Raw genomic sequence first — 23153 nt, 5'->3', positions numbered from 1 at the left:
GAGAAGCTCAGCCAGTGGACGGGAGGGAATAAGACAAGGGAGGTGGGTGCAAGGAGTGGCGGCCCATCTAGGAATGTCGTGGGCAGTGGCTGATAGGTAAGACTTCATTTCTCATGGCACAGGCCATGAGGCCTCCATGAAGTGGTCCAAGGAGGTGCATCTCTGGGAAGGCGACTGACTGGGTTTGGGGAGATGGTATTAGAGAATCAACAGAGCTCAGGGATGGGCAGCAGAAGGTGGGCAGCGCGTGGGTGATGGGAGTCTGTCAGGCATGCCAGCATTGTAGACGTACTCTCAGGGGTGTTAGCAGAAGGATCAGAAATTCAGCGTAGCAGATTTGAAGCCAACCTGGACTCCCTGAGACCTTGTCTCAAAGACAACACCACAGCTGGAGAGATGGCTTAGCAGTCAAGGTGCTTGCCTGCGAAGCCTAAGGACCCAGGTTCGACTCCCCGGAACCCACATAAGCCAGATGTACAAGGTGATACATGCACAAAAGATGGAGTTCGTCTGCAGTGGCTAAGGCCCTGGTGTGCCAATTCTCTCTCTCTCATAAAAACAACAACACAACAAAAACACAAACACAAAATCAGAGCCTTGCGCCCACCCTGAGACAGCTAATTTCTCCATGATCTGTGTTCCTAGTCCTCAGACAGGGGTCTCCAGAAGGACCCATGGCTCTGAAACTCTTGTTCACTTCTCTAGACTTGGAATCTGTTGCGGGCAAGGGAGAAGCCACTCACCTGGTCCTTCTGTACTGCTCTGGGTCTGTCAGGGAGCTGCCCCCAGTGTGCCTGAAGGACTGCCTAATATCTGAACCAATTCCTGACCAAGCCCCCCACCTGCCCAAGCAGCCAGTGTGAGGCTACGGGATGTGCGGAGGGGTGGGCACACGGGTCCCATGTGCAGTCACCGCACTGTAACATTTGCTCCGAAGAAGCAACTTCCCACGTGAAAGCCCTTCCCTAAACACTGGTTTGTTCCTCACGCGAAGCACCCCAGGCAAGGAGATTCATGTGGGGCTTTGAGACAAGATGGTGTGTGCCCAGCCTAGACCAGGACGCTCTTGGCATGCCATTTCCCCAGCATGAGTTCACAGACGTTTCTATTCAAACCGACCACAGCTTCATGGTTGACTTTAGTCAAGTGGCCCAGCAGGAAGTCCCCTGGCACAGGTGGCTAGCTTTGCTGGAAGGCTCCCCTGCCTCACATTCCATGATTCTAATCTGGGCTCTCATCTCCCAATCCTCTCCAAGAAACCTGTGCACCTTGGGGGACCATGCGGGAAAAATCTCTCCCTTCAACTATGGCAATGAGCCCGTCGGCTGGGGAACAATGGGGGCTATGGCTTCTTCGCTCCACTGACCTTCTGCAAGGGCCCAGGCTCCCGGAGCCCGCCCTCTGCATGCAGTCCTTGCGTTCCGAACCTCCCGGAGTTTCACGTCTTCCCCCTGCCACTGACTCTATACTTCCAGCCCCAATCTCTTCCCTCCTCACTGGGCCATGTGGAAGCAGCAAGACACAGAGGCTGGGCCGTGAGCCTAGGGCCGCCTCAGCAGCCTCCACGCTCCACGGACCGGGACCACACGCGCAGGAGCCGGCCGGCAGGGCCTTTGGAGACGTGATCCTGTTCCTGCGTGCTGTGGGCCTGGTAGTAGGAGTTAAGTGTTTGAAGAAAATGAACTGTCAGGACTTGGACTGCTCAGTTAACATGTTGGGAAGCATCAGGACAAATGATAAGAGCCCCATGTTTGAGGGGATTCTTGGTATGTGCACTGACCTTGGAATCAGCTCACTGAGGGTGAGAAATGACTCAGTGGACAAGAGTGCTTTCTGTGACACATAAGGGCCTGAGACCTTCTGAGTTTGAATCCCCAGCATCCACATTTTTAAAATATTATTATTTAGCTGGGCACGGTGGTGCACGCCTTTAGTCCCAGCACTTGGGAGGCAGAGGTAGGAGGATCACTGTGAATTCAAGGCCACCCTGAGACTACATAGTTAATTTCAGGTCAGCCTGGACCAGAATGAGACCCTACCTCAAAAAAATATATATTATTATTTATATTATTTATTTGTTTATTTATTTGACGGAGAAAGGAGAAGAGAGAATGGGTGTGCCAGGGCCTCCAGCCACTGCAAATGAACTCCAGACACGTGTGCCCCCTTGTGCATCTGGCTAACATGGTCCTGGGGAATTGAACGTGGGTTCTTTGGCTTTTGCAGGCAAATGTCTTAACCACTAAGCCATCCCTCCAGCCCCCCAGCATGCACATTTTTAAAAAGCTGGGTGTGGCCACACATGCCTATAACCCCAGCCCTGCACAGTGGCAGAGACTGGAGAATTGCTGGGCTCAGTGACCAAAACCAGCTCTGGGTTGAGAGGTTCTCTGTCTCAAGGAAACACGCAGATGAGATAGAAGGGGCCATCCAGCAGTCTCTTCTGGCCTCCATGTGTGTGTACTGGGTGCACGCATCTGTACACACATGTGCATATCACAGAGAGAGAGGGAGAGAGAGAGAAAGAGAGAGAGAGAGAGAGAGAGGGACTGAGAAGGCTCTTCTAGAAGTGCAGACTCGGGGAAGAAGGCAGGCTGGACAAGAATTTGTGTAATTTAGGGATTCATTCTTAGGAAACGGATTTTCTCTTTAAAGTCTTCTTTGTAACTGAAAGTAACAGATGCTGTTGGTACAAATGGCAGAAAGGTACAAAATATCCTCCCCCCCCCCATCTCCCTACACCCCGCCCACGGAAGGCGCCGGCTTCGCACTTTCAGCATGGTTTTGTACAGCTCCTCATCTCAACATAACTTCCCCTGACCTCCCTCTTGTCCCAGTGTCCCTCTCAGAAGAACAGACCTGGGGCGTCAGGCAAACTCACGACGTGCTGAGCTTATAGGACAGGGTCTTCACGCATGGTTCAGCCCCAGCAGTAGGCGCTGAATGTGCATGGAAGGGGCTGTTTTTGATGTTCTGTCACAACAGAGCACTGTTGTTGCAGCTGAGGTGCCCGGGGTGGAGGGCTGCTGAGAGCACGAACGCGGCACCTGTGCCCACCCCCACAACCCCCCCCCGCCTCAGCATGGCTGAAAATTCCGGTCTGATTCCTACCAGGTTAGGAATACATCTAGAATGACTTTCACTCTGCACCCCACTGAACAGAACCGAACCCCAACCCCAGGACCCAGAGCACTACCTGGCATTACCCTGGACTGAGACTTCCAAGTCAAAGCTCTCTCGCAGGCATGAGCAGCCTGTCAATGCTGGCATCTCTTGGGTGCAAGAGAATATGGTTGCTCCTGTCTGCAAAGACAGAGCTAAAAAGAGCAGGCTCTGCTGGCTGCTTCCTCTGGGGGTCTTGGATCCCATGAGAACTCTGGCTTTCTATTTGTCCCAGAGGGTTTAACCAGATAGATCATTCCTGAAGGTGGCTCTTAGCCTACCTAGTCTGTTTTTAGTCTGAGTAGTTGAACAGGAAGGTTCATGAGCATTTATTTGATTTGATTTGATTTTTATTTATTAGAGAGAGAATGGGCCTACCAAGGCCACTAGCCACTGCAAACGAACTCCAGACGCATGTACCCCCTTGTGCATCTGGCTAACATGGGACCTGGAGAATTGAACCTGGATCCTTAGGCTTCGCAGGCAAGCACCTTAATGCTAATTCATCTCTCCAGCCCCATTTTATTTATTTTTGCATGTGTATGGTGTGTGTGCATATTTGTGGGTGCGGCTAAGCACGTGTGTGTCTGTGTGTTGGGCATGCAGAGGCCAGAGGTTGATGTCTAGTGTTTTACTCCATCACTCTCCATTTTACTCTTTTGTTTTATTTTGTTATTTGTTTTTTTCAAGGTCGGGTCTCACTCTAGCCCAGGCTGACCTGAAATTCACTACGTAGTCTCAGGGTGGCCTCGAACTCATGGTGATCCTCGCACCTCTGCCTTCTGAGTGCTGGGATTAAAGGCGTGCGCCACCATGCCTGGTTCCACCTTATTCATTGAGCCAGAGTCTCTCCATGAACCCAGGGAGTTACCAACTTAGCTAGGCTGGCTGAGCAGTGAGCCCCAGGGGTTCCCCATTTCCACCAGTGCTAGGAATATAGATGCGTTCTGCCACATCTGGTGTTTTGCGTGGGTTCTGGCGGTCTAAACTCAGGTCCTCCTGCTAGTGCGTCAAGCTCTTGACTCACAGAGCGTCCCCCAGCCTCCCCAGGAGCAATTTACAGGCTGCAAGATTCCAAACACAAAGCACCTCTTCACTCTCCAGCTGAGTCACAGACACCATTTCCTCCCAGACAGCGCCGGGCTCCAGAAAGCACTCCCCAAGCCCGGCCAGCTGCCTCATGGTCTTCGCTGTGCGCCGCAGAGGAACAACTCAGGCTTCTGCTCTTGGCCTCCCACTGGATTCAAACCCTTGGTTTCTCTATTGATTTCCAGGGCCTTCAATCCCAAAGGCTGGAAGTTAGGGCAAAAATGCCAGAAGAGTCCTAGTGAGTGACTGGGGGTGAACATGGCCGAGCCACACGTGGCCTCCTCACCTTCGTTGCTAGACGTCTTCTTTCCAGCCACCTCACTGGGTGTACTCTGTCATGGGCATGGTGGGCGGCTCCCACGGCTCTAATCACATCTTTCGCTGAGCTGCCATGAAGGCACACAGCCTTCCTCCTGTGGACATGGCCTTGGCAAGCCCTCCAGGTGGGAGGCACAAGCAGGGTGGCTCTACTTGGGCCAGTCTTGCGCAACCCTTAAAAACCGCCAAATGGGTGGTTCTTGGTACTGATGGGCTGCAGGAGGTGGCCAAGACCACGGTCAATTGGAGTCTTTGAGAAACAGTCATCTTATGTAACCGCTCTCAGAAAAAGAAGGAACAAATGCAGAGGCATTGGAGCCAGGCCACAGAGGGACAGGCGCCAGATGAGGGAGAGCCTAAACTTAACCCTCAGACAAGTTTCAGCACACTGGATTTCCAGGAGGACTCCTGCTACCGTCTGAAGGACTTCCTGGGGTAAAAAGGAAGGAAAACCCACCATTTTTTATTCCCATGACTCCTTTCCTCCCTTGTAACTTAGTTCACTCCGGTATCCCCAGTTCCTCAGCCCAATGTCACTAGTGGCTTCTCTAGAATACCACCATTAATTAAATTTTTATTTTATTTTATTTTTTTGTTTTTTGGTAGGGTTTCACTCTAGTTCAGGCTGACCTGAAATTCACTATGTAGTCTCAGGGTGCCCTTGAACTCACAGCGATCCTCCTACCTCTGCCTCTGGAGTGCTGGGATTAAAGGTGTGTGCCACGATGCCCGGCTCATCCTTGCATCTATTTTATTTGCTTGTTTGAGAAAGGGTCTCCCTATGCAGCCCAGGCTGGCCTTGAACACATGATCCTCCTACCTCAGTCTCCGGATGTGACTGCAGACGTAGGCCAGCATGCGTGGCTCTTTCTTTTCCTTCTCAAAACCAGGTAACTACAGAATCCCTAAGCCCCAGTGGCTAAGTCACCCTAATTCTCCCTAACATCTTACATGCAGGGAATCATTCTAGCCCCAGGCATCTAGGGTTTCCAACCGGTAACCTTCTGTATACAAGGTGGCGGATGCCATGTGTCCACCCTTATACCTGCCAAGGACAGAGGACACATCCTGGCTGACAGCCACAGTCATGAAGAAGGCCAAGTTTTCCTGGCCTGTGGAAGTCGGGGTGGCCTTTCCTTTACGCTCAGCCTGCCGCTGAGTTGAAAGGTTCTGTGGAAACGGCGACTGCTCAGCATGCTCCAGTGCTGGCTGCACAGCACGGGGACCTGAGTTCCATCCCCAGAACCCATGTGAAAAGCTGGGTATGGGGCTGGTGAGATGGCCTAGCAGCTAAGGTGCTTGCCTGCAAAGCCAAAGGACCCCAGGTCAGATTCTCCAGGACCCACATAAGCCAAATGCATAAGGTGGCATGAGTCTGGAGTTTGTTTGCAGTGGCTAGAGGCCCTGGTGTGCCCATTATCTCTCTCTCTCCCCCTCTCTGCTTATAAATAAATAAAGTTTTTTTTTAAAAGCTGGATGTGGCTCTGTGCATGTCTGTAATCCCCTCATTGGGGATGGGGGGGGTGGGGGTAGTGGCAGAGACAGGAGGATTGCCGGGACTCATTGGTTAGCCAGTCTACTGAAAAACATGAACTCCAGGTTCAGTGAAAGACTGTCTCATGGAAACAAGACAGAAGAGCAATAGATGAGGTAACGAATCTGCCCACACATGTGCATATGCCACACACACATGCACACGTGCACACACACACGCATGCACACTCACCACACACTACACAGACACCAAAAGAAAACTCCAGCTGCCTCCCTGTGCCTGCAGGGCTGCCTCTCCCCGCTCTGCTCCTCAAGGTGATTAACCTGCTCAGCCTTTCTAAACAAGCTTGGCACTGCCCCTGGCATCTCCTGCACTGTCTGCTTTAAAGGCCACTGGGCTTCCCTCAGCTACCATAGCTGCACAGACCTGCTGGCCTCTGTCACAGCTAAGGACACTGTCCAAAGGGCCAAAGGTCTCCTCCAGCCCATCTTGGGTTTGTCATCCTGTGCAATGTATGAGACCTTCTCCATATTCCTCTGTATTCCCAGGTTCCCTTTCAGGACCCACCTAGCTTGGGTCCCAAAGTGGCCTCTTTTTTTAAAGAAAGTATTTTATTTACTTATTTATTTGACATAGAAAGAGGAAGACAGTGAAAGAGAATGGATGCACTGGGGCCTCCATCCACTGCAAATGAACCCCCGATGCACGTGCCCCTTGTGCATCTGGCTAACGTGGGTTCTGGAGAACCAAATCTGAGTCCTTTGGCCTTGCAAGCAAATGCGTTAACCGCTAAACCATCCCTCTGACCCACAAAGTGGCCTCTTAATTACAACTGTGCCCATGGGGTGCTGAGCTCAACTTCGGCAGACCACTGAGGACGTCTTGCGTCCTTCCAGCCTGCTTGAGCCTTTCCCAAGAGAAGAGTGGGGACAGGGACACATTTCTGGAGGGGGAGGCTGGAGGGAGGCGGGAAGGCCTGAGTGGTCTTTCAGCAGAGGAAGAGGCAGGGGGGGCCTTGGGCGGCTCCGGGCTGTACAGGTGCAGCAGCAGCCACGCCATGGGGTCTGTCTGGCCATCTCCCAGCGGGTCTCCCCTCCGCATCCTCCCTGCACCCCGCAGGTGGCACTGCCTGACCACAGGTGGCACTGTCTGACCACAGGTGGCTACCCCCAGCAGAATAACTCACATCTCTGCAGGGCGCTGCAGGCCCCAGCCAGAGGAGGAGAGGGGAGGGGCCGTGGAACAGGGAGCACCAAATCCCATCAAGGAGCTGGTGACAGCTGGGTGGATGTGTCAGCTTGGCCAGACACTCGTGCCCTCTGGCACGCATGCACACACACACAGGCGTTGCCGGGATGTACTTTGTAGGTATGGATGACATCTACAACATTTTTTTTTAAGGACAGCATCTGTTGTCCAAAATTCTAGTGCCCCATCCAGCCAGCTGCAGCCTGAACAGCACAAGCATAAGCTCCCCAAGGAAGGAAGACTTCTGCTTCGAGACTGTGCATCTGCTATGTGGGGTCCCCACTGTTGGTCCATCTGATGCATTTCCCATCCCAACATGCATATATACTGGTCCCTCGGGGCAGATGCCTTGAATTTGTTATAGAATTGTTTGTTTTGTATGTGATATAAAGTATATTTTGAAGTAGGAGATAAGTGTATCAATACATGTCTATCTTCTTTTAATTTTTTTGAAATATTTTATTTATTTATTCGAGAGAAAGAGAATGGGCATGCCAGGGCCTCTAACCACTGTAAATGAACTCCGGTGCATGCACCACCTTGAATATCTGGTGTTATGTGGCTACAAGGGAATTGAACTCAGGTTTTGCAGGCAAGTACTTTAACTGCTGAGAAATCTCCCTAGCCCACATGTCTATCTTTTTTGTCTGTCTGTCTGTCTGTCTATCCGTCCACCCATCATCTATCTCCTCTTGAAGGTCCTGCCCCTGAGATGGTGAAGCCTCTTCTCCCTGAGCTGGGGGGACACGGCGGGGATCTAGGGCCCAGGGGCAGCATTTGGAGATGTCTGGGCTGCCCGAGGAGAGTGGATCTCTCAGCCAACAGGCAGGTTCTGCACCCACTGCAGTAAGGGTCTATGACCTACCCAAAGGACACAGCTACTGAAAAAACAACGCTGGCCATGAGAGGTCTCCTATGCTGGGGGTATCTAGTGACTCACAGGAAATGGGCCACTGCCTTGGAAGAGCACTCACTGTGGGTGAATGGGAGGAGCAGGTCGAAGGGAACATGGCAGTCACACTCCAGTCTCCTCTTGGCAGCCTGTCCTTACTTCTCAGCTGGGTAAGAGCTGTGCCAACCTCTGACCCACGTCTCCGTGCATGCTGCTGTGAACAGGCCCTCTCCTCTTCCACACTCCACCAGTCAGTGGGCAGTGAGGACTGCGTCCTTGTCACCTCAGAGTTGGTGACATCCACGGTGCCAGACACAAGGAAGCACCCCAGGGGGTTCTGCCTTTCCCTCCCTCCAGCAGAGCAGACGCTGGGGCCATGCCTAGGAGCTCACTGTGCTGAGGAATGTACGCCAGTGACAGACAGCTCCAGACCTCATGATAAGTGCGAGCCGGCGGATGTCTTGGCTCACCCTGGTCTCTGTGACGGTGAGTCACAGCAAGACTGGTCCCTAACTTCTAGGGCTCTTCCCAGCTCTGACACTCTATGATTTTACTCAGAATAGGTATGAAAAGGCCAGCTCTGGGTTCCTGGAGAGGGTATAGTCTCTCTCTCTCTCTCTCACACACACACACACAAAGCCAGCCATCAGGCCAGACTGCACCTGCTTTGGAGCTGAAACTCAACAGGCTCCAGGAGTGCTGGGTAAAACCCCCCAGCCAACCTGCATACTCGGTCCCTGAGGGCCTCCCTCACTTTGAAAGGAAACCTTAGTGATGAAGGGATGTGGGGTGCTGCTGGACCTGTCCTTTGCCACGTAGATCAAGATGCCCTGGGTCAGACCTGAGGCCCCGCAGCGTGTGTGCTCTGCAGTCCCTGTCCCATGCTCCCCACAGAGTAAAAATCAGTAGCTCAGCTTTATGTTGGAAAATAAATTAGAATAAAATTGGGCCTGGGGACACCTTAATAAGGTCACAGGTTACTGGTGGCTCAGAGATACACCTTCCTGAACTTAGGAAGACCCTGTTTTGGAAAAAAAAATGCTCCTTAAAACTCCCTCACCTCTGGGCCCAACCACTTGCCCAGTGTAAGGCTCTTGGAGCTGACATCCAACTGGGCCCTTTCAGAAGACACAGCATCCAAGGGTTCCTCTCAGCCTTCTAGATGTTTTACCCACCTGCTCTGGGCTATGTCTGGGCAGCACATCACTGGTTGTTCATGCAAGAGAGAACAGAAGGCCATGGCCTAGCCAAGGGCCTGTCTAGAGTGCCTCAGATAGACCCATGGTCACAGGTCCACCTGAAGACAGGAGCTGAGAGACCAATCCAAAGCCAGGGTCCAAATCCAAAGCAGACCCGTAGACAAGTGGCATGTACAGACCCAATGTTTGTGGGTTGCACAAGACCCATGCAGGGGGGGCTCTCCCTTCATGCTCTCGAAAGGGACCAAGCCCAGTTGGTGTCCCCAGGAGCCCTAACATGTGGAGATTAGGCGATAGATCTCAGGTCCCACAGTGCAGCTGGGTTAATGGCAGAGACCAACTAGGGCAGAGTGACTCCAGTTTCCCAGTGGGAGATATGAGGCTGTACTGCTGATAAATCCAAACAAGGAAATCTGCTAGGTTTTTTTTTAAGTTTTGTTTTTTTGTTTTTGCTGCCAACAAGCCCATTCCATTGTGGAGGAGCTTGTTATATAAGGAGGGGAGGGAGGCAAATGCTGGGCTGTGAGGTCAGTCACTGGACCAGATCAGCTGTGGCTCCAGTGGGGAGTCAGGTACAAAAAACAGGGGCTTGCTTGTGACTTTGCTTTTCCAAAGGAAGTAGAAACACTGCTTCTCACATCCTAGGAAGTGGGGCAAAAGTCATCTTTTGGGAGTGACTTCGGATCCCTCTAGAAGAAGGACCTTGTCTTCACAACGTCCTTATCTCCTCTCCCTTGGGTGCAAGATAGAGCACCTTTGGGTAGTGGGTTCCTGGCTGGCAAGTTTGGGACTACAGAGCCATCACCGCAAGAGTGGCCCGGCAGGTCTTGTCCACTTGCCATAATGGGAGATCTGGATGCTTGATACCAACCAAAAATGCACAGAAGGCCTGGAGAGATGGCTGAGTGGTTAAGGCACTTGCCTTTGAAGCCTAAGGACCCAGATTCAATTTCCCAGAAAGAACAAATGTAAGCCAGCTTCACAAGGTGTCACATGCATCTGGAATTTGTTTCCAGTGGTTGGAGGCCCTGGCGTGCCCATCCTCTTCCTCCACCCACCTTCTCTCCAGTAATAAATAAATAAAATATTCTTTAAAAATTCACAGAAGACTCGGTCAGGTGCTGCATGTGGGTTTCCCTAGAGCCCGAGGACTCACAGGGTGGTCCCCAGCACTCTTGCTTATCACCAGTTGCTATGGTTTGATGGCTTCCCTTAAATGTTTGTATGTCTGAAGTAGGTTCTCCAAGCTCACACGTAGTGGTAGTCAGCAGTGAGGTGAGGTCACTGGTTAGATGGGGTCAAGACAGTGGGGCCAGGCTGGAGAGATGGCTCAGCAGTTAAAGGTGCTGACCTGCAAAGCCTGATGCACCCATGTAAAACCAGGTGCATAAGGTGGCCCCGACATCTGGAGCTCAGGTGCAGTGACAAGAGGCCCTGGCACATTCATATATTCTCTCTTTCTTTCTCTTCCTCCCCCCTCCCTCTCTCTTTCCCTTCTTACACCCCCCATAAATAAATAATTTTTTTTAAGACAAAGAAGGTGGGGCCCTCACCATGGCCTTAGTGGCTTTGCAAGAAAAGGATGAGATGCCCAAGGACACTGGCTCTTTCCCACCATGTGATGCCACCAGCTTACAATGTGGCCCGTTCTTCCCAGATGCTGACACCATGCTCCCAGACATCATCACAGCCTCCAGAACTGGGAGAGAAACTTCCATTCTTTAAAAACAACACAGTTGGGGCTGGAGGAATGGCTCAGCAGTTAAGGTGCTAGTCAACAAAGCCAAAGGACCAAGGTTCGATTCCCCAGGACCCACGTAAGCCAGATGCACATGATGGTGCATGCTTCTGGAGTTTGTCTGCAGCAGCTGAAGGCCAATGTGCACCCATTCTCTGTCTGCCTCTCTCTCTCTTTGTCTCTCTCTCTCACTTTCTCAAATCAAATCAAATAAAAATTAAAAAAAATGACACAGTCATAAGTATTTCATTATACACATACACCACATGGGAATTGGGATTCCAGTGGCTCCTGGAAGCCTTCTGGCATGCACTTGTGGACTTCTGCTCTTGTGATTATAAGGACATAGGGACACACCTCCCACTCGTACGACATGGGAATTCCTAGCCCAGAGTAAATGGGTTCCAAACCTTTCAGACCCTCAAGAACTGATGTTTCTCAAAGATCTGTTTTATTCATATTTATTTATTTATTTGAGAGAGAAGAGAGAGAAAGAGACAGAATGGGTGTACCAGGGCCTTAGGCTGCTGCAAACAAACTCCAGACACATGCACCACCTTGTACATCTGGCTTATGCAGGTCCTGGGGACTCAAACCTGGGTCCTTTGGCTTTTTAAACAACTGCCTTAGCCACTAAGCCATCTTGTCAGCCCCAATGATCTGTTTTTAAGCTGATCTGGGAGAACAGGACACTCTTGGACAGATCCATGAGGAAGAAAGGAAAGTCCCCAGGAGAGCCGGAAGCAGTTTCAGGAGAGTAAAGGGAAGAATTAAAGAACACAACAGTCGGGCTGGAGAGATGGCTTAGCGGTTAAGCGCTTGCCTGTGAAGCCTAAGGACCCCGGTTCGAGGCTCTGTTCCCCAGGTCCCACGTTAGCCAGATGCACAAGGGGGCGCACGCGTCTGGAATTCGTTTGCAGAGGCTGGAAGCCCTGGCACGCCCATTCTCTCTCTCTCTCTATATATATATATGTCTTTCTCTCTGTGTTTGTCGCTATCAAATAAATAAATAAATAAAAATTTAAAAAAAAAAAAGAACACAACAGTTAATTCCAGCACTCAGAAAGCAGAGGTAGAAGGGTCACTGTGAGTTCAAGGCCACCCTGGGACTACAGAGTGAATTCCAGGTCAGCTCAGGCTAGAGTGAGACTCTACCTTGAAAAACTATAAATAAATAGATAAATAAATAAATAAATAAATAAATAAATAAATAAAACAAGAACACAACAGGGCAGTTCTCCCCTGGGCCTCTGTCTGCCCAGCTGTGCTTCTGCGGGGCACTCCCCTGGCCTCCCCTCCTCCCTTCTCCTATGTGACCCACACACGGCCCTTTGCTGCATACATAAAATTTTTACCTCTGTCTAGGTTGTGAATATTCTCAGGGCAATGGCTCTGTCATCAAGCTAATTTTACAGTAAATAAATTCACTGGATTTTCAAACACCACGACTGCTCAGCCACAGCCTGAAGGCTACAGTGACGTGGCTTAGAGCGCGGTGGCAGGCTGCCGTGCAGAGCCGCGGTCAACGCCTTCTCTTCCGCACACACATGCTGTCTCCCGGGACAGGCTGGTTCTGTCCTGCCACCCCTCAAACCAGGTATTTTGACCCACGGAAATGCAGCAGAAGAATAAGCATCAGACATCCAAACTCAGGTGGCATGGAGCTCTGTGGCTTCCCTGGCTCTGTCACCTCGTCCGGGAGGGCCCAGCTGCCATGCTAACAGTTGACTTCCTGAGCCCCCACGTGACGTGTTCTGGGGAAGCTCAAGCCAGCCACATGGAGGGGCCACGAGGAGAAAGGAGCTGCACACCCAGTGGGCTATCAGATGAGAGAGGGTGAAGGAGCCTAGAATGTTCCAGCCTTGGCTGTCATCTGACAGAAAATATCTGCAGAACCCAGAGAGGGCTGTTCAGCTGAGCCAAGCAGTCCACCATGAGACAAGATTCCACACCCCGCCCCGTGTCCAGCACATGTGGGGAGGGGTGGGGGGGCATACCACTCCATGCCAGGTAACCTTGTGAAAGCTGCATCAATTCTATTTCCTAGTCTAAAGAACTAAGATCGCAGGAGTTCCTGTCATAAAATGAATTCACATGCAGAAAAACTAAACCAAAACAAAAACACATCTGAGGGATGGAGAGATGGCTTAGTGCTGAAGCACTTGCTTGTAAAGCCTAAGGACCCCAGTTCGAGGCTCAATTCCCCAGGACCCATGTAAGCCAGATGCACAAGTTGGAGCATGCATCTAGAGTTCGTTTGCAGTGGCTGGAGGCCCTGATGTGCCCATTCTCTCTCTTCCTGCCTCTTTCTCTGTCTGTCACTCTCAAATAAACAAATAAATAAATAAATAAAATAAACAAAAATTAAAAATAAAACACATCTGAGCTAATACACAGGGATGACTGTGTTGCGTGGGAATTGTTTGAAAAATGCCAGTCATGACTTTAACATACTTTGCTGAGTTTAGGGCAAGCTGTCATTATGGGGCCCAGTGAGTAGAAGACAGACTCTTTTATCTCAGAGCTCTGATTACAGAAAAGAGGTAGACTCAGCAAGCCCCTCACAAGCATGCAGTGGACATGGCCACTGGTCCAGGGAAGCAGAATGAGGGGACAGGCTTAAACCCTTGGTGACCAGCCACATTAGGGAAAAACACCTCCTGTAAACTGAGAAAGCTTTTAAGGTATGCTCCTAAATTGCTCAAGTGATCAAGGGATGACCTCTTCAATTATTACAGGAGGGAAGAAGGGAAAGAGAGAAGGAGGGAGGGAAGGAGAAAGGAAGGAAGGAAAGAAGGAAGGAAGGAAGGAAAGATAGAGTTGGTGTTTTCTGGTCTGGTGTGGAAGAGAACAAGACGTTACACCAGCAGTGCTCACAGTTTCCTCTGTGACGGGCCAGGTGGAGAGGACCCCCCCCCCCCACCGACACACACACCATGATCACTTCAGAGGATGAGAGCAGTCAGTCTCTGTAGCTGGAACCTCAGCAACTCTAGTCTCACTCTCTAAGGCTGCTCAGGAAGGCTGCCATCAGGAGTGACTAAATGAAATCATTAATTAGCAAATGCACACAGTCTTTCAAAACAGGATGAATGGGAGTAAACAGGAGTCTTGGGGGAGATTTAAAAATATGGTTTGCTGGGCTGGAGGGATGGCTTAACTGTTAAGATGCTTGCCTGCGAAGCCAAAGGACCCAGGTTCAATTCCCCAGTATTCATGTAAGCCAGATGCACAAGGCATATGTATCTGGAGTTTGCTTTCGGTGGCTGGACGCCCTGGCATGTCCATTCTCTTTATCTGTCTCACCCTCTCCCTCTCCCTCTCCCCTCCTCTCTCTCATTAATAAATAGAATGTTTTTGAGGCAAATATGGAAACTTTTATTTGGGGAAAACACGAGCTGCCAGGACTGACTCTCAAGAGTGGAACAGTCAACTTGGGGTTCCAAATAGTGGGCTTTAGAGCTCTTCAGTTGGAGGAAGGTGAGGAAGGGGGAATAAAGGAAAGGTTTCTTTAGGGGATCTCTAAGGCAGCCAGGGTGTGACACCAGAGCAGTAATCAGGTGACCTGACATGTAAGGGGGCAGGAAACCCATACTGGGGCACTGCTAGGCAAGGAAGGGATGATGGCTGGGTGGTTCCTATAAAATATTTTTAATGTTTTCTGCTGGAGAGATGGCTCAGCCAGTAAAACTCTTCTTGTGCAAGTATGAGGACCTGAGTTTAAATCCCTTGCACCCACATAAGGTCATGGCATACAATCCAGGTTCAATGAGAGATCTGCCTCAATAAATAAATAAATAAATAAATAAATAAATAAATAAATAAATAAATAAATAATAAATAATAAATAAAGTAGAGCATAAGGAAGACACCTGATGTCAATCTCTGGCTTCTACTTACACACATATACACCCACATACCTATCAACATACAGACACAGAGAGAGAGAAAGAGAGAGAGAGAGAACAACAACAACAACAAAAAACCATTGCAACTACTGATGAACTTAGTCACTGGCACACCCATTAAGGATCTGTGCCTTGTTTGGAATTGAGGGGTACATGGGCTATACAAAGGTAAGAAGATAGAGGCTCTACCCTCAAGGGTCTTAAGATAGTGGGGGAAGAGAAGCAGATTGCAAAGGACTTCAAAGACCTTTTAGGGTGATGGAAGTAGTTGCTGTCAGAATGCAGTGGGGGTCCATGACTGAGGACGTGTACCACAACCCATCCGGTTCTCTACTTACAGCTGACAAGCTGTCAAGCTTTGTGTACATTGTGTCTCAGGCGAGCTGATGCCGGGCTGACCCATGAGGTGGGGGAGGGAAGCAAGCCGCCTGTGGAGTGTGGGGAGCGCCAACACTCACCAACCAGGGGGTGCTCTTATCCTTCTCCTGCAGTGGGAGTGGAATTCTCAGGAAGCGGCTGCACTGCGGTGGCATTCCTCCAGTCCAGTTGGCCTCTTGGTGCCAAAGCCCAGTAACACAGAGAGCACAGGTCCCCCTGCTCCTTCCCACAGAGGGGAAAGGGCCAGCTCTCCTTCCAGAGGCCAGCTGGGTCATATGGGAAGAGCGCTCCAAAAGGCGACTCCTTGGTCACGCCAGATGTCACACGCTCACTATGCTAGCACTGCTTATTATAGTCAGACCCCTTATGTGGGTCAAGACGGTATTTCAAAGGTGACCCAGAACTCATTCAACTGAACCCTTCTCTGAGTCGACAGCTACCAAATTATACAATATCAGAAGAGCCTACAGATGAGACAGAGAGTGAGAGGGAGGGAGGGGAAGAGAGAGATGGATTTGCACAGGGTGGAGACCATCAAACAAGGGCAGCCCTTGGATAAGGTCTCTCTGGGGATCTTGGTGGTAAGCACCGGGTGGTGGAGGCTTAGAAACAGGTAAGAGACTGAAAGTTGGTTTCCCTATGACCAACTCCCTGTAAAACTTCCTTTCCCTCTAGGCAGACAGGAAGCACAGGACTGCCAAGACCCCAGAAGAGAGTGGACATTAAACAGGAAGATAGTGGGACCAGGCTGGCATATTTTCTTTTTAATTTTTTAAAAAAATATTTAAAATGTTATGAGTGAGAAAGAGAGCAAGTGAGAGAGAACAGGCAGGCTCGGGCCTCCAGCCACTGCAAATGAACTACAGATGTGCATGCGCCACCTTGTGCATCTGGCTTTACATGGGTCCTGGGGACTTGAACCTGGGTCCTCTGGCTTTGCAGGCAAGCACCTTAAGCGCCAAGCCATCTCTCCAGCCCTGGCATCCCAGACCTTGTTAATGTAGCTGGAGCGAAAACCCTGCAGTGCTTCAAGTGTAAGAGACTGGAGGATGTCCTGTCTCATCATTGTCACGTGTATTGGATGGCACACTGCTCTACTTTTGTGACCGGTGGCACTCCAGGTCAAAGATGACAGTGGTCTTTAATATACACGACCAAATTCCAGAGGGACCTAGCCCTGTCATTTTGGAAGAGTTAAGGGTAATGAACATCTGTGGTTACATGAGAACTACCGGTGGTACTTTGTCTAAATGCGCTTTTATTTTCAGAATCCTGAGCAGGATTTAGTCGTCAGATCTGGTTGGCATATCTCTTCCAGTTGTATATTTTTGTACTGCCAGACTGTTGCCTTCTGGTTTTCCTTTTTTTTTTTTTTTAAGTATATGAAACATGTTTTTGTTTTTGGTTTTTCGAGGTCGGGTCTCACTCTAGCCCAGGCTGACCTGGAATTCACCATGTAGTCACAGGGTGGCCTCGAACTCACGGCAATCCTCCTACCTCTGCCTCCCGAGTGCTGGGATTAAAGGCGTGTGCCACCACGCCCGGCTTAAGATTTTTTTTATAAAGACAATGAAGAGGGCTGGAGAGATGGCTTAGTGGTTAAGCGCTTGCCTGTGAAGCCTAAGGACCCCAGTTCAAGGCTTGATTCCCCAGGACCCACATTAGCCAGATGCATAAGGGGGCGCACACATCTGGAGTTCGTTTGCAGTGGCTGAAAGCCCTGGCACGCCCATTCTCCCCCCCCCCCACCTCCTTCTCTCTCTCTGTCGCTCTCAAATAAATAAATAAAAATTAAAGATTAAAACAAAAAGACAATGAAGAAAAAAGGGCTGGCAGCTCAGTCAGGACTAAGGATCACACTTCAGAAATTGGTTTTTGTTTTGTTTTGTTTTGTTTTGAAGTTGCTTACAGGGCATCATTGTTTCTCTGCACAGAACTGGGGAAAGGAATCTGGGGGAAACTGCTCAGGCACAAAAGCCATGAGTACCTTCCCTTGAGATGTGAGGATGAGGGAAACCCAAGCCAGGGCTCGGGGCGTGTGAGGCTCAGCCGCGGGTCTGCGAGGCCAGGGATGTCTGTTTGACAGGGAATGCAGCACAGGTGATGGGCGGCACTGGGACAGACGCTCGTGCTGCTCCACTAGGGAGGCTGAGAAGAGGAGAAGGAGGTAGAGGAGATGGTTCCAGCCACAAGGAATGCTGGGAAAACAGGGGGTTCAGACTCCGCCGTCTCTCCTCAGGGATGACAGCCACCGTCTGGCAGTGTGGCTCTGCCCTGGATCCAGGGACGTGGGGAAAACTGCTAAGCAGCAGCTGGTGAGACACTGCAGGGTCCGAGTGGTCCTCCAGGAGCACCCAGGACTTCTCCAAGGGGCCCGAGAGGAGCCCCCACCTCTCCCACAAGGCCCACCTTCCTTCCAGTTCTCTCCCTGCAGGGTGTGTTGCAGGCCAGCTGATGACTGCGTTTCAAGGCTGTGGATCTGAGCAGATAAGTGCGGGATGACTCAGAGGGAGTGGGTGGTGGCAGATGCCTGCCGCCAGCTCGGAGCCAGGCTTGGCTGGGCCACGGGAGCTGATGCCTGGCATTAAAGGACAAATCCCATCAGGACAGAGGACACTGTTCCACAGGGGTGACTCTGGCCCAGAGCAGCCCCTTCTCGCCCATGCTACACTTAGAAGCACAGGTCACAGAGACAGGGCTTACACTCTGCAGCAGCAATCTTTCACACGAGTCCTAGCCACCACACCTGGTGTGTGTGTGCGTGTGCATGCATGCGCATGTGTGCACGCAGGTCCATATAGACTTACATGGGCCTCTCCCATGGACAAGTGGCAGAGTGGGCACTCCCCGCTGAAGTGAACATTCTCCTTCAGAGCCAGTTCCTCGGGGCTGGGGTTGGGGCAGAAGAAGGAACGTGGCAGTTGAGCTCAAGCCTGGTCTTGGACACCAGGGAGGAACCCCCCCTCCAGAGAAGCCACCTTGAAAGAGCCCCTTGCTTCCTGCTGGAGCTGGGAACAGAGGGCTTTAGGTTCCAGAAAGCCTAGGGCAAGGAGACCCGGAGCGCTGGTTCACTCACATTTGGGGTGAGGAGACATCACCCATCGGATGAGTTCTGGGGAAAATGTTCTAACCATGTTTTTAAATTTTTTTTGTTGATTTTTATTTATTTATTTGAGAGTAACAGACACAGAGACAAAGAGGCAGAGAGAGAGAGAGAGAATGGGCGCACCAGGACCTCCAGCCACTGCAAACGAACTCCAGATGTGTGCGCCCCCTTGTGTATCTGGCTAATGTGGGTCCTGGGGAATCAAGCCTCGAACCAGCCTCCTTAGGCTTCACAGGCAGGCACTTAACCGCTAAGCCATCTCTCCAGCCCTCTAACCACGTTTTTGCAATCTCCCCACTTTAGTAAGGAGAGCAAGGACAATGGTCACACTCCACCTGCTGTGGTTTCTGTAAAGTTTCAGAACCCCAATTACAGCCCCCTCCCCCCCAGAGCCAGGCAGGGTGCCATGCCCCAGGGAAAGAGCTGGTCCTGTCAGAGAGAGGGACAGATCCCTGACTACCATGGGTCATGCATGCGGGTCCCTGGTTAGCTGGAGGTGCTGCCCAGTCATTACATGACATGCTGGCAATATTCCATTCAGTTTCTTCAACCCCTTTTCCCTCCCGTAAGCCACCCTAGTCTACCTGTCCACCCGGGCATCTTCAGGGAGACCCTAGACTTGCAGGGAAGTCTCAGAATGCCCCAGTACTCACATATGTGAGCCCCGATTTCGTTCCAAGCATCAAAGCCTGATTCCACAGGCAACTTGGCCAACATAGCTTGCAAATCAGAGAAAGGCTGCAACAGGGATGGCGCGGTCAGCTGTTTGGATCCCAGAGAGGCACACACAGTTTGGGAGGCTTGGTGCTTCCGACCTGCGCAAGCTCCTGGTTCCAAATCTGCTTCTTTCCCCGAGAAGCAGTCAAACCTCGTCTAGGAGCCCCTACCTTCAGGAGCCCTTGACCAAAAAAGAAAAGGAAAACCAGGCCCTGGTGATAAATGGCCAGGAAACCCAGCTACTCAGGCGGCTGAGACAGAGGACCATAAGTTCAAGACCTCCCTAGGTTACAGAGGCAGTTCAAGGCCCAGGCAAGCATGAGAGCCTGTCTTTAAAAGTGAAAAGAGGGGCTGGAGAGATGGCTTAGCGGTTAAGCGCTTGCCTGTGAAGCCTAAGGACCCCGGTTCAAGGCTCGGTTCCCCAGGTCCCACGTTAGCCAGATGCACAAGGGGGCGCACGCGTCTGGAGTTCATTTGCAGTGGCTGGAAGCCCTGGCGCGCCCATTCTCTCTCTCTCCCTCTATCTGTCTTTCTCTCTGTGTCTGTCACTCTCAAATAAATAAATAAATAAATTTTTTAAAAAAAGTGAAAAGAGGGTCAGGAATAGAACTCAGTGGCAGAGCACTTGCCTAATGTTGTAAGGTGCTAGGTTTAAAGCTCCTGGGGAGGGCAGGAGAGGGGAGGGCAGAGGAGGGGAAAACAGAGGGAAGGGCAGGGTGAGGAGGACAGGGAAGCTGACTGAGAAAGAATGAGTGTGGCCTTCTACTCTGCCCAGAGAAACCCACCTGGGCGTCTGGACCCCCAGCAAGCACACTGTGGCCGTGCTGCACGCCATGGCCAGCCCTGCTGCATCTCCGTTGTCTTATTTGCTGGCATCAGCCCAGGAGGCCCCCACACCCTGCTGACTAACCAGCCGAAACCACGATTACCGGCAGATGGCTGTCTCCCTTAAAAGCAGACATTAGACAATAAAATGCCACCACATCCCGCAACCACAAAGTACAATCAAAACAAAAACCGAAATCTGGCTTTGTTTTTCTTCTGTGTGTGTGTAGATGCTTTTTATTTTTTTAATGTTTCCCTACATTCCCCTGGGCTATAGTTTGATGTAAGAGGTACCAAAGGAAATCAAGAAGGGTATTTATGATGCTAGAAAGACCAGGACAGGACAAGCCTCTGGCTGTGACCTTCAGGAGAAGGTCAGAGCAGTGGACACACAATGGGACACTCAAGGACCACAGAGCACAAACCTCATCCACGTGTACAGACAGGGCAGAAGAGGGGCATGGGGCCACACCAGCCTGAAGGCCATGGGCAATAGGTGGGGCTGGAGCAGCCAGAAAGCTACAGGAACCTGGGGGAACCAAAAGCCCTCTTGCCTCAGTTGCCTGATAGGTAACTGAAGTGTAAGACTCACTGGGAGATGGAGAGAAAGCAGGGTGTTTCACCGGCTCTTCAGGGATCCAAGGGGGCCCAGCACAACCAGACACTCCTGAGGGTACAGAAGCTCCTGTTTGCCAAGCATGACTCGTGTGCAGGAACTGGCCCTTGATCAACAGACCCTCGCACTGACCCTGTGTGGCAGGCAGCACTTCTAGAAGAAAAGCTGGGCTCAGGAACTAAAATAATTTGTACATGGTCCCTAGCTGCATGGCATGGTCCAAGAACCATGCCAAAAGATGTTGGGGGGAGCGCTGGAGAGATGGCTTAGCGGTTAAGGCGCTGGCCTGCAAAGTGAAAGGTCCCAGGTTCAATGACTCCCTAGGCCCATGTATGCCAGATGCACAAGGAGACACATGCATCTGGAGTTCGTCTGCAGTGGCTAGAAGCCCTGGTGTGCCCTCTCCCTCCCTCCCTCCCTCCCTCCCTCCCTCCCTCTCTCTCTCTCTCTCTCTCTATCTGCCTATTTCTGTATTTCTCTCTCTCTCAAATTAATAAATAAAAACTATATTTAAAAAGATGCTGGGGCCAAGAGGTAACAGCAAGGGCTGGGGCAATGGCTCAGGGCGTAAGAGTTCCATCGCCGAGCGGTCGTGTAGAAAGTCAAGTGTGGCTGAGCATGCCTGGGACCCCAGGGCTGACAGGGTGGAGCCAGGAAGATCACAGGGGAAGGGGGAATCCTCTGGTCAACCAGTCTAAGGGAGGCAGAGAGGAAATGGCATGACAGTGCTTATCTCAAAAAAATAAGGTAGAAAAATGATAGATGACCCCGGACATCCCATTCTGGTACCCAAACACGTGTGCAAGGGACATGCACTTGCATGTACACACACATCCCCCCAAATGGAAATGCCCCAGTTCTTGGGCATCATGAGTCAAATATGTATATATAAAGCAACTCAAGCTAGATGAGAGCTGTGTGTGGCCCAGACTGGCCTTGAACTTGAGATTCTCCTGCCTCTATCTCCTTAGTGTTGAGACTACAGATGTGTGTTAGTTTGAACAGATGGCCCCCAATATATTTAGTGTCTTTTTGTTTGCATCTGCAGCCACCTGGCTAGAGGAGGTGTCACTGGGCAGATCTTAAGGCGTGGTGGTGGGTTTGTGATTTCAATCTAAAGATGTGCAAAGATTGCCTAGCTGGAGTTCCTGAAGTATGCTGTGCTGTGTGGCTTTTGTCTTCGGGCTTCTCTCTGTGTGTTTGGTCCTGTGAAAGCAGGCCAGCTTCTTCTGCCATTATGGAACTTCCCCTGGATCTGTAAGCTTCAGTAAATCCCTTCCTCCATAACTGTGCCTGGTCTGGAAGTTCACCTCCGCGCACCTGAAGCTGTCTGCTACAAGGTGTGTGCCACCACGCCCAGCTTCATTGTACCTTTTACCCAAATGTTTGTGATTGGCGTTAGAGCAAACCCATTCTGAGCTCTTGACCAAGTGTTATGCTTGTTTGTGTCCAGGTGGACACAGGGCTAGCTGGGAAGCACACGAAGCTCAGGGGGATGTGTGTGGGGGGAGGTATATGTGTGTGTGGGGTGTATATATGTGTGTATGGGTGTGTGTGTGTGCCGGCATTCTACCCTGGTGTTAGAAGGTCAGGGCTGGAGTGGGGGGGGGGGCAGTTGGGGAAGCATCTGGTCTGAATTGAGCCACTTGCTATAAGGCTCACCTGGTTCCTTACCAAGTCCCCATGCCCACCACAATGAGAGCCAAGCTGCGTGTGCTCACTGCCTGACACACTGGCCTCTAAGCTGGCTCAGTGTAATTAGAGGGATCACTGTGGAGTTGTCAGAGGACCTGGCGTCAACTCTCGTTCCCCATTTACTGCCTCTGTAATCCCAGAAACTTATGCAACTTCATGGAGCCTCAATTTCCATGTGTAAGACGAAGACAACCTCTCAAAATTGCGCTGAGAATTAAAAGAGTGAACATCTGCAAACATGCCATGCCTGGAGCCTGGTGCCAACACGCAGCCAATAACATTCACAGAAGCATGGAATACATGCAGCTGATCGCTGTGTAAGAGGAATCATGGAGACTAATCTAGAAAAAAACTATGACTTTAGGGCTGGAGAGATGGCTTGGTGGTTAAGACGCTTGCCTGTGAAGCCTAAGGACCCAGGTTTGATTCCCCAGTACCCCACATAAGCCAGATGCACATAGTGGCACATGCATCTGGAGTTAATTTGCAGTGGCTACAGGCCCTGGCGAACCCATTCTCTCTCTCTCTTACATAAATAAATAAACTATTTAAAAAAAGAATTACAACTTTAGCTGACTGCTGGGAGTTATCCATTTGTTGGTCAGAACTCTCAATATTCAATAGCGCACAGAACAAGAAGGAGAGGCGTTAACATAGACTAGCTGAATCAGTGATGGAAGCGCTTGCTAGACCGAGATGAGGCAAGAGGGGTTCCCACGGCATCTAATGGAATGGCAGTTAGAGGAAAGGAAAAACTATCCTTTAAA

The 23153-nt window shown here is 50.8% G+C and overlaps 1 protein-coding gene across 2 annotated transcripts in view; it reads right to left on the bottom strand.

Annotated features, from left to right (window-relative positions):
- The window catches only part of Prkag2 (protein kinase AMP-activated non-catalytic subunit gamma 2), a 272478-nt gene that overhangs the window by 197742 nt on the left and 51583 nt on the right, over positions 1-23153 (bottom strand). The window lies entirely within an intron of this gene.

The sequence above is a fragment of the Jaculus jaculus genome, chromosome 10, assembly GCF_020740685.1.
Source record: "Jaculus jaculus isolate mJacJac1 chromosome 10, mJacJac1.mat.Y.cur, whole genome shotgun sequence".
In the NCBI taxonomy this organism is placed as follows: Eukaryota; Metazoa; Chordata; class Mammalia; order Rodentia; family Dipodidae; genus Jaculus; species Jaculus jaculus.
This window is presented reverse-complemented; position numbering and strand designations above follow the sequence as displayed.